We start from the raw sequence: 9,825 nt of genomic DNA on the forward strand, positions 1-9,825 counted from the left end.
AAAGTAGAACAGGGCTGGGAGCCACTTTGTTCTCTTCCTGCATTTCTTCCCAGAGTTCTTTTGTGTTCATATCTGGAAAACAGCAACAACAACAACAAACTCCACTCATCTCTCCCTGCAAAAGGCAGCTTGAAACTTGAACAGATGTGTGATTGACCAGACTGACTGAATGAGGCATTGGATTTTCTATCTTAAAATAGCAACATTGTTCTTAAAATAGTATCAGCACTGAAAACTGTGTTGGTACTTTAAGAAAAATCAGATGTTTTGAAGTGCTATGATTTACTTTTGAATATTCCAAGGATGATCAAACAGTCTGGTTATTGATGATTCTAACATCATTCTTGGTCATATTTGCATATATTTTTATAAATAAAGCTTCTTACAAACTTTAAAAAAAAGATAAATAAAGTGCCTGCAAACAGGTACAGGGGCCAGGATTTCAATCCCCAGTTCAATCCCTGCAACATAATAACATGGTTTTACTTTTTATACTTTGTTTTTTACTTTTCTAATGGATGGTTAAGACCAAGATAAAGCAAGACCTATGCAAATAGAATTGTAGCTTTTGGATCTGATAAGGTCAGTGAAATCCCCTCAGGATTTATCCTGAGACCCTGTACCTCAGATTGTAGATCCTTTGTCAGTGTCAGCCATATGGATGAGTCACAGCCATTGCTTGGCTAATGCGCTCTCTGTGAAAGCCTGAGAGAATGTTCTCTCTCCATGTGACTCTCCTTAGGCACACGCTACATCATCGATCACTTTCCTCTTTGGCCCCATAATCTCCTTGATGAAAAAATTTGAGACACAACTGAGTTACATGACGTTACAGTACAAGTTCTCATATGTCCTGAGTCCTAATTGACCTTGAAAGGTTAGGGCCAAAATGTTGGCTTTCCTGTGACCCTTCTTTTTCTCCAATTTTTGATCTGCAAACTTAGGTTGTTAAGCCTCCAGAGAAGAAACTTATTGTTATTACCATACAACCTAGGCTGTTGAGCTTAACCTCATTATCTGTCTGAATATCAAACATCTTAGGCATAACATGGAACATCAACTATTGAAATGTTAAGTTTGAAGTCCCTACAGAATATGATGAAAAAACATTAGAAATTAAAATATATTTAAAAAATAGGAATAAAGAATTATATAATTCTGTTTACATGTAAGTTCAGAAATCTAACCATGTACAACACTATAGCAGGACAGTCCTGCAACACTCCTTTTCCTATCTCCTGCCTTCATTCACTACCCGCTTCCTTTTTGATCAATCATCTGCTCGAGAAACAGCATGATAGTAACTGGCTTGTCATGAGAAGCAGCCTGTATTCTGAAGACCAGAATGACAGGCACTCCAAGTATCCTGCCTGATTTTGCTGGCTGGCATGGGGGTCAGCATGGCATTTGGTACTAGGGATCAAACCCAGGTCCTTGTGTTTGCCAAGAAGGTGCTTATGCCACTGAGCTATCTCCTCAGCCGTATTTTACTTTTTTTATAAAATAAAAATAAGAAAACTTTTTATCAACAGTAATTTGTTGTAAATATATTTATATATGCTTGCAGACTTCATATAAAATTCTTTTATTTGTAATAGGTGAGAAATCCTAGAATGGTTTTGACATTTTTCTTTCTTTTTAAATTAAGATTGACACAATTTAAATATACATAATCACACTCATCATAGGCAATTTGTACCTCTGTGTGATATATCTCGATTCCTCTTTTTTCCCATTCCCCTCCACTCTCTTCAATCCCTCATCTCCTCCTTATTCACATCTTATCCCCTTTTTGTCAATTTTTCTTTTCCTTTTCTTCCCCATCTTCCTGCCTAGTTCCCTTTTCCTTTAGAATAATTTCTTCCTATTACATAGTATCTGTTGTACATTTTTGTTCTGTTTAGACTTTCACTTTCTCACATTAGAGAAACAATATGATATTTATGCATATTGATCTGATTTGAAGAGTATAGTCTCAAGGTGCATCCATTTAACTAGATCGATTTTTTTTGGGGGGGAGAGAGCTGCAGGGGCTGGCTCAGGATGTCTTCAGGGCAGGTCTTGCATCCATTTAACTAGAAATATCTCATTTATTTTTCTTTAAGACCAAGTAGTACTCCATTGTATAACTGCTCCCCCCTCCCACACACTTTTTAAAAAATCCATCCAACAGTTGATGGGCTTTTGGGTTGTTTCCACAATTTAGGCATTACAAACTATGCTTCTATAAATATGAATGCAATTTTTTCTCTATGGTATGATGCTTTTAATTCCTTTGAGACAATACTAAGAGGGGGAATAGCTGGGTCAAATAGAATCTCTAGTCCCAGTATTTAGAGGAATCTTCACATTAATTTGCACAGTGATTGCAGCAGTCTGCACTTCACAAACAGTGAAGAAGTATTCCCTTTTCCCCCACAGCCCTGATAGCATTTGTTATTGGTTGATTTCTTGACAATAGCCATTCTTTCTCAAGTGAGATGGAATCTCAGTATTGCTTTAATTTGCATCTCTTGATTGACAAATGAGGGTGAACACATTTTTGTGTATTTATTTGGAGTTTTTACTTCATCTGTGAAGTGTATATTCATCTTAAATGCCCATTTTTTTATTGGGTCTTTATACTTGGGGTGTCTTTTTTTAATTCTTCATATATTATAGGTATTTTCCTACTTTGAGGAAAAACTGGCTAAAATTTTCCCCCACTCTATGTATTATTCTTTCATTGTTAGTGGTTTATCTTGATGTACAGAAGCTTTTTAATAAGATGAGGTCTGAGTTGTTAATTCTTTATAGTAATTCCTGTGAAATTGGAGTTTTGTTCATAAAGTCTTTTTTCCTATACCTTTCTCTTCAAGAGTTCTACCTATTTTACTTACCAGAAGATTTAATGTTTTTGTTTTAATATTTAGAAATTTGACCTATATTGTTTTTAGCTTAGTTCATGGTGATAGACTTGGGCGTAGTTTTAGTCTTCAGCATGTGGAAAGCCAGCTTTTCCAGCACCATTTATTATAGAGACTATCTTTCTTCCAGTGAACATGTTTGGCCCCTTTGTCTAAATAAGGTGGTTGAATGTTTGGAGTTGTTTTTGCATCTGTTAGTTTGTTCTATTCATTTTCCTGTCTTTTTGTTGTTCTTGTTGCCAGTACCAGGGTATGATTTACTAGCTCTGTGGTATGATTTCAATTATTTTTCTATTGAAGTCTTTTCTGTTTTCAAATGAATTTTAGGATTGTTTCCTTTAGTTCTGCAAGATATGCTTATGGTGTTTTGATTGAGATTATGGTAAATCTGTGTAACAATTTGGGAATTTGGCCATTTCTACTATGTTCGTTCTTTCTACCCAAAAGAAAGGTTCTGATTTCTTCTTTAATCTCCTTTTTAAGAGTACTTTATTTTCAGTGTAGAGATCTTTAAATTCTAATGTTCGATTAATTCCTAAGTATTTCAATATTTTTATGCTTTTGTGAAGGGGTATGGAGGACACTGAGATAGATCCCCCTGAAAGAAGACAATTTTTCTCCATTTTGTTTAACCTTTGCCCTAATCCCATTTAACTGACATGCACAGAGCTGGCTAAGGAGATGCTCAATCCCCTCAACTGGCTATAAGCGAAGCAAGTGTGTCTAGTGGAGGTGATGATATATTGCCTTTAAAGCAAAGATACAGGTCTGAGTGCAGCCCTGCCCATGGCTCCAAATGTGTGTTACACGGAGAATCTCCATGCTGTGGGCTGGGATAGAGCTTTGAAAAAAAAAAAAAAAAACCAGTGATATTCAAGGGCAGATAAGGCCAGCATCAGAATGGAAGCAGCTCACCAAAAATACAAGACACTTCCTCAAACTGTTATGTAGATTTCTGCAGACTTAGAGGCTACCTGTTCCCAGAATCTAGAATCCAGTACTCTTTCTTTTTTTCTTTTCTTTCTTTTTTTCTTTTTTTTTTTTTTTTTGGTGAAATGGGTGATTGAACTCAGGCCCTTGTGCTTGCCCGGGAAGCACTTATTCCACTGAGCCAGCTCCCTGGTCCCCCCACCAGTACTCTTTCTGAATACTTCTGTCTGCAAGTTTCAGAGGTGCAACTGTTCTCCCTACCTCACCCAGCTCACAGAATTCACATGGTTCCCAACATTCTCACAGTCACTCAACCTCAAGCCACTCCCCTCTTCATGAATTATTAAAATAGGTTTGTGCCATGCTGGCCCCACTCCTGGGGTGCACTGAGATGGCAATTGAGACTGGGTATGGTGGCATGTGCCTATAATCCCAGCTCTTGGGAGGCTGTAAACAGGCAGATCACTAGGAGTCTGATCTAGTAGTGAGACCCTGAACACCCTGTAGACCCTTCCCTAAAATACAAACATAAATAAATAAAATAAAATTCAGATTTGGCTCTGGGTCACGGCCTTTGTTTTGGTTAACTTTTGTTCTGACTCACTTAGGACCCACTAGCTCCCCACAACTGCAGAAATGCCTGTCTCTTTTGTCTCCCCATGTATTGCATTGGAAGTGGTAGATTGGCATTTGCTCATGTGAATTCCAATAATTTTTTCCTTGGATTATAATTGATGAACTCTGGACTTTAAGAGACTTGATTTCTTACAAAAGGGGTTGTTTCCCTAATTTCTCTCCCAGTCACTTTTGTGTACAGAATTACTATGGCTTTTGTGTGTTGACTTTGTGTCCAGCTATGTGACTAAATTTATTAAATCTACTAGTCTTTTAGTGGAGTTTTTGGTATCTTCTATGTAGAGCATTATGTCATCCACAGATAATGCTAATTTAACATCTTCCTTTCCTATCCTTATTCCTTATTTTCTTGTCTAATAATGTTTTTTCTTTTAGATATTGTGTTTCTATGTAGTTCAGGCTGGCTTAAACTCACTATATAGCCCTGGCCAGCATAGAACTCATAGTTATTTTCCTGTTTTCACTTTCCATTGCTGGAATTACATGTGTGTGCCACTATACCCAGCAGAAAACAAAATTTTAAACTGTCCCCAGAATACAATGTGCTTTAATAGTCACTGCCAGGTGCCATGTGTGTTAGTTATTTTTTCTCATTACTTGAAAAAATACTTAACACTCAAAGTTAAGGAAGGAAAGGTTTATTTAGCTTACAGTTTGTGAAGATTTCAGTCATTAAGCAGTTGGCTCCAAGGCAGATTGGCATGGTGTGGGGGGCAACACTTCCAGGTTGCAGAATACAGCAAAAGTAACAAGAGCAAAGGGGGAAAACAAGTCTCATTTTCTCCCTTATATTATAGGAATGCTACTGTACCAAAGAGTTAGGTTAACACTTACAGCATCTCTGTGTAATCTTCTTGCACAGGCTCAGGTTATTACAATGTGAGGACCCTGGTTCTCTGCTGAGTCACTTAATGAAACTTTCAAACTTCTCAAGTTTATACGGTGTATTAACCGTTACAATCCACCGCTTATCAACTTGACAACCAGACATATTTCTTTAAATTGATCTCCAGATACAAGCACATGTTTATTGTCATTTTTCAGCTTGAGCATTATAACATAGGTTTAACAATTTTTATAAGCCATTATTAATTTTATCAATATTATATTACCTTAGAACCACAACTTCTGTCTCTGGTCCCCCAAAGACTCATGCATGTCCTCTTATGCAAAAGTAATTTTGTCTATCTCTAAGAGTTGCCAAAGTCCTAATAGTTTTATCATTGCTGAAAAGTTCAAATGCCAGATTTCCTCCAAGTTGTGAGGCAAACTCTTAGCAGCATATTCCTGTACAAATGAAAAATTAAATACTTACAACATTCAGTGGCACAAGATAGAGATTATATTCCAAAAGTTCAAACAGGAGGATACAAAGAATTGGGACCAAAGCAAGCCCAAAATTCAACTAGGCAAACATCAAATCCTCTAGTTCTGTGTTCATCCTCCAAGGTAATCTGTGACAAGTTATGAGTTCCAAAGGGCTTGAAAGGATCCACACGTACAGCAGTTCCTGTGACAGTAGCTGCTATGGCTTCTCTCATGGGTCTATTTTACTCCTCCTTGCAGGTTTCCTCAGATGATCTATGTTCCTGGTTTTTCCAAATTCTTGGGGTCTCCACTGCACCTTTGGTTTCACCCTCATGGTGTCACACACTGCCCTCTCAGGGGCACACTGTCTGTCCTCCTAGGCATTCTGAAATTCGAGTGGAAGCCTTTCCGACCCCACAACTTTTGCATTCTGCATGCACCTAAGACCAGAAGTATGTAAATGATGCCAAGGTCTGCTGTCAGCTAAAGCAGTAGTCAGACTTCTCTCTCTATTGGCTATAGAGGTTGATCAATGTGCACTGTGAATCCAATTCTGAAGAACAAATTTACTTTAAAAAAAACCCTCATTATTAACTTTATTGAAAAACAATGATAATTGCATAGCAAATTAAAAATTGTGGACAAATATTGAAATGTGGAAGATATAAGATGTAGACAGAGTGAATTTTAGAGAAATATTGCTGAAATGAATATATAACATGAGATTAATAATAGATTGCACAGTATAAAAATTATTTACAAACTTAAATGAATATAGCAATAAAATTATCTAAAATAAAAATGAAAGAATTTACAGATCAGTTATATTAATTTGTTTAGCTGTAAAAGGCTCAAGTCAAGAACTTCTGACAATGCCATTTCTATGGATAACCCACTACTATTATGGACTACTGGACTATATTGGATTACTTTGTTGAATTCGAACAACTACCATATTTTTTTTAACATATGTTTTACATTTATTCTGTGTAAGGCAGTATATTATGTTTTTTAAAAATTTTTTTTGTATGGAGAGTAAGCATTAATATTTAATTTTTCCCCATAATTTTATTGATAAACAAATAGCAATGAGACAGTTTCAAATCAAATTGGCAAGACAGTGTCAATAATTAACACATTGCATACATTCTTCCTAGTGATTAATTGCTGTACAAGATGCGGACATGATATCCTATTTACAAACACCATTAGAACAAATCGCTCTATTCATTAAGAGAATGTAACTATATATCTATCCTAACCACTTTGAATACACAGATACAAAATGGACATTCATCTGTATCCCCTTTTTTTAAGTTCCGTTATTTGAATATTATAGGTGTGTTAACTCAGCAAAATATTCTAAAAGAGTTCAGTAGTCCATAATAGTATTGGGTCTTCCATTTAACTGGCAATGTCAGAAATTGTTGACCTGAGTCCCCCACAGCTCAACATAACATCATGACTTTACTTCTTATATTTCATTTTTATAGTTTTCTGCTGGATGGTTAAGACCAAGGTAAAGCAGGACCTATGCAACAAGAGTTGTAGCTTTTGGATCTGATAAGGTCAGTGAAATTCCCTCAGGATGTATCCTGAGATCCTGTACCTCAGATTGTAGAACCTTTGTCACTTTAAAAAGAGACCAACCAACAGATCCTAAGTGTGTGTTGGGAACTCCAGAGGTATTCAGGGAATATTAGAGTTAAAATGTCAAAACTACAAATAGAACTCCAAAGTAGCAAGATGAAAACATGAAGTGATGCAGACAGGAAGGCCCACTAGGTATACGGGAGGTTGTTCAGAAGAAATCTTACAGATTAGAAAAGATTAGGATGAAATATTCAAAGTAGTGAAAGAAAAAATTCCCAGTCTGTATTATACTCAAAGTATCCTTTAGAAAAGAAGACAATATTGTAACTCCATTCCTTTCTGTTTCTCTCTGCATGTAGGCCTATGTGAGGGTCAGTTTCAACCACAGACACCCACCATGATGTACTGCCTCACCACAAACAACATAACCATAATTTGGTCAGCTGACCATTGACCCAATCCTCAGAAACCCAGAATTAGGAGTTCTTGGAGAGGCTGGAAAAAAATGGCAGAGTAGTGAGTGACAAGTCACCCTTCCAAGATTCAGAGTTCAGACACTGGGAAACAACAACTGGTGGAAGAAAGAGAGAAATAGATCCCAGAAATCAGTAGGGATCTGACAGGGAAATTAAAAGCTACAGATATTGATGACAAAACACAACATGGAGAAGGAAAGAGACACTCTGCACTTTTTCCCACTTCAAGCTCACAGCCTGTGGGAAAGAGACCAACCAACAGATCCTAAGTGTGTGTTGGGAACTCCAGAGGTATTCAGGGAAAAATATGACAGTGGAATGGACCAGCAATTCTTGTGATCTTCTGGAATAACATGATATTTTGCTTTTATGGAAGTACTTCAGCAAGCAATACCTGGAGAGAGACTGCAGAGTAATGTCATTTTGAGAAAGGGCTGATTGAATTTGGGACTCACAGCATCTGCATGGCTTCACTTCAGGGCTCTGAGTTATATTCCTACAGTGACTGAGACACAGAAATAGGAGACAAGGACAAATGTGGTCAAGGAGTTGACTGAAAGAGACCTGTCTGAATGGTCTGAACTAAAGGCCAGATGCCAGGCCCAGTCTGTGTTTCTCTGGACTTGAAAGCTGGGACACTGATACTTTCCCCTCACTCCTCCTTATTTCTGCTGTCCTGGCACCTGAATTCAGGGCAGATCTGGGTTCTGATTACTTTCTTTATCTACCAGCATGAAAACGGACACATCTTGATTTTAATACTGCCCCAAAATTGCATCTTGTGGAGAACACTTATACATTCAAACTTACAAGAAAGTGTGTGTGTGTGTGTGTGTGTGTGTGTGTGCATGTGTGTGTTTTCTGCTTTCTTCTTCAACAATATATTGGCTTTGGGGGAATTTTCTTTTGGTATTTTTCATTTCTTTTTTAAAAAATAGATCTTTTTCTTCTTTTCTTTGTTTTTCTATTCTTCCTTCTAAAATTTTCCTTTAGTATTTTCTCTTACTTTTATTCTCTATATAATTTTTATCCTTTAAAAGTCTTCAATTTCTTGTCATTTTTTTCTGTTACCTTTATGTAATTCTAAAACATTCTTCTATGCCCCAAGAAGTCCCTTGTTTCACTTTTCTCTTTCTGATTTCACATAGCTTAATGATTCAGTTCTTTTCTTGCATTCCTCTATTTCCAATCCTCTATATCTTTAATAGTATAATTCTAAAGATTTACTGGTCTTTAGATAATTGATAATTGTAAAATTATTTCTCAATTCTTTTTCCTATCATTAGTGGAGCTATAGCCATCATATTTAGTATATATTAGTTGGCCAGCTGGGTTGTCTTATTTATAGGATAATTATGGATTTCTTCTCTTGAGTTAAGGGTAGTGCATATTTTTTTGTCTTTAGCACAGGGTCTACAGTGTCTCACTACACAGATTGGACTTATAGTGATTCTCCTGTTTTCAGCCTCCCAAGTGCTGGGATTACAGTTGCATACTATCATGCCCAGTCTCAATAGCCATCTCAGCATGCCCCAGGGGTGGAGCCGGCATGGCATTCTGGGGATTGAATTCTGGTCCCTGCATCTGCCTAAGCAGGTGTTTTAATCTGCTGAGCTATCTGGCTGGGCCTAAGGGTAGTACATTATTGGTTTTTATGTTTTGTTAATATTCACTTTGTCTTGGATGATACTACTTTGGCTGATTTGCTTTGTTATTACCAGGCTTGCATACTTGTTTCCAATAATAGATTTTCTTTATAAGCCAATAACCAGATTTCTTTTGTGACATCTGTAGGGAGCAGATGAAACTGGAAATTTGTCACATGTGTTGGGGCAAGACAAGGCCAAATTGCCTAAAGCAATAAAGCTACCTCAGTCTTAGGACAAACACTTGCCTGAGACAACTCTAGTAATTATTCACTAGGCAACCCTGTGTGTGTGTGTGATACTAACTTTGTAAAAAGTAGAAATAGGCCT

The sequence above is a fragment of the Octodon degus genome, unplaced genomic scaffold (genome assembly GCF_000260255.1).
Source record: "Octodon degus isolate 3935 unplaced genomic scaffold, OctDeg1.0 scaffold00124, whole genome shotgun sequence".
NCBI classification, from domain to species: domain Eukaryota; kingdom Metazoa; phylum Chordata; class Mammalia; order Rodentia; family Octodontidae; genus Octodon; species Octodon degus.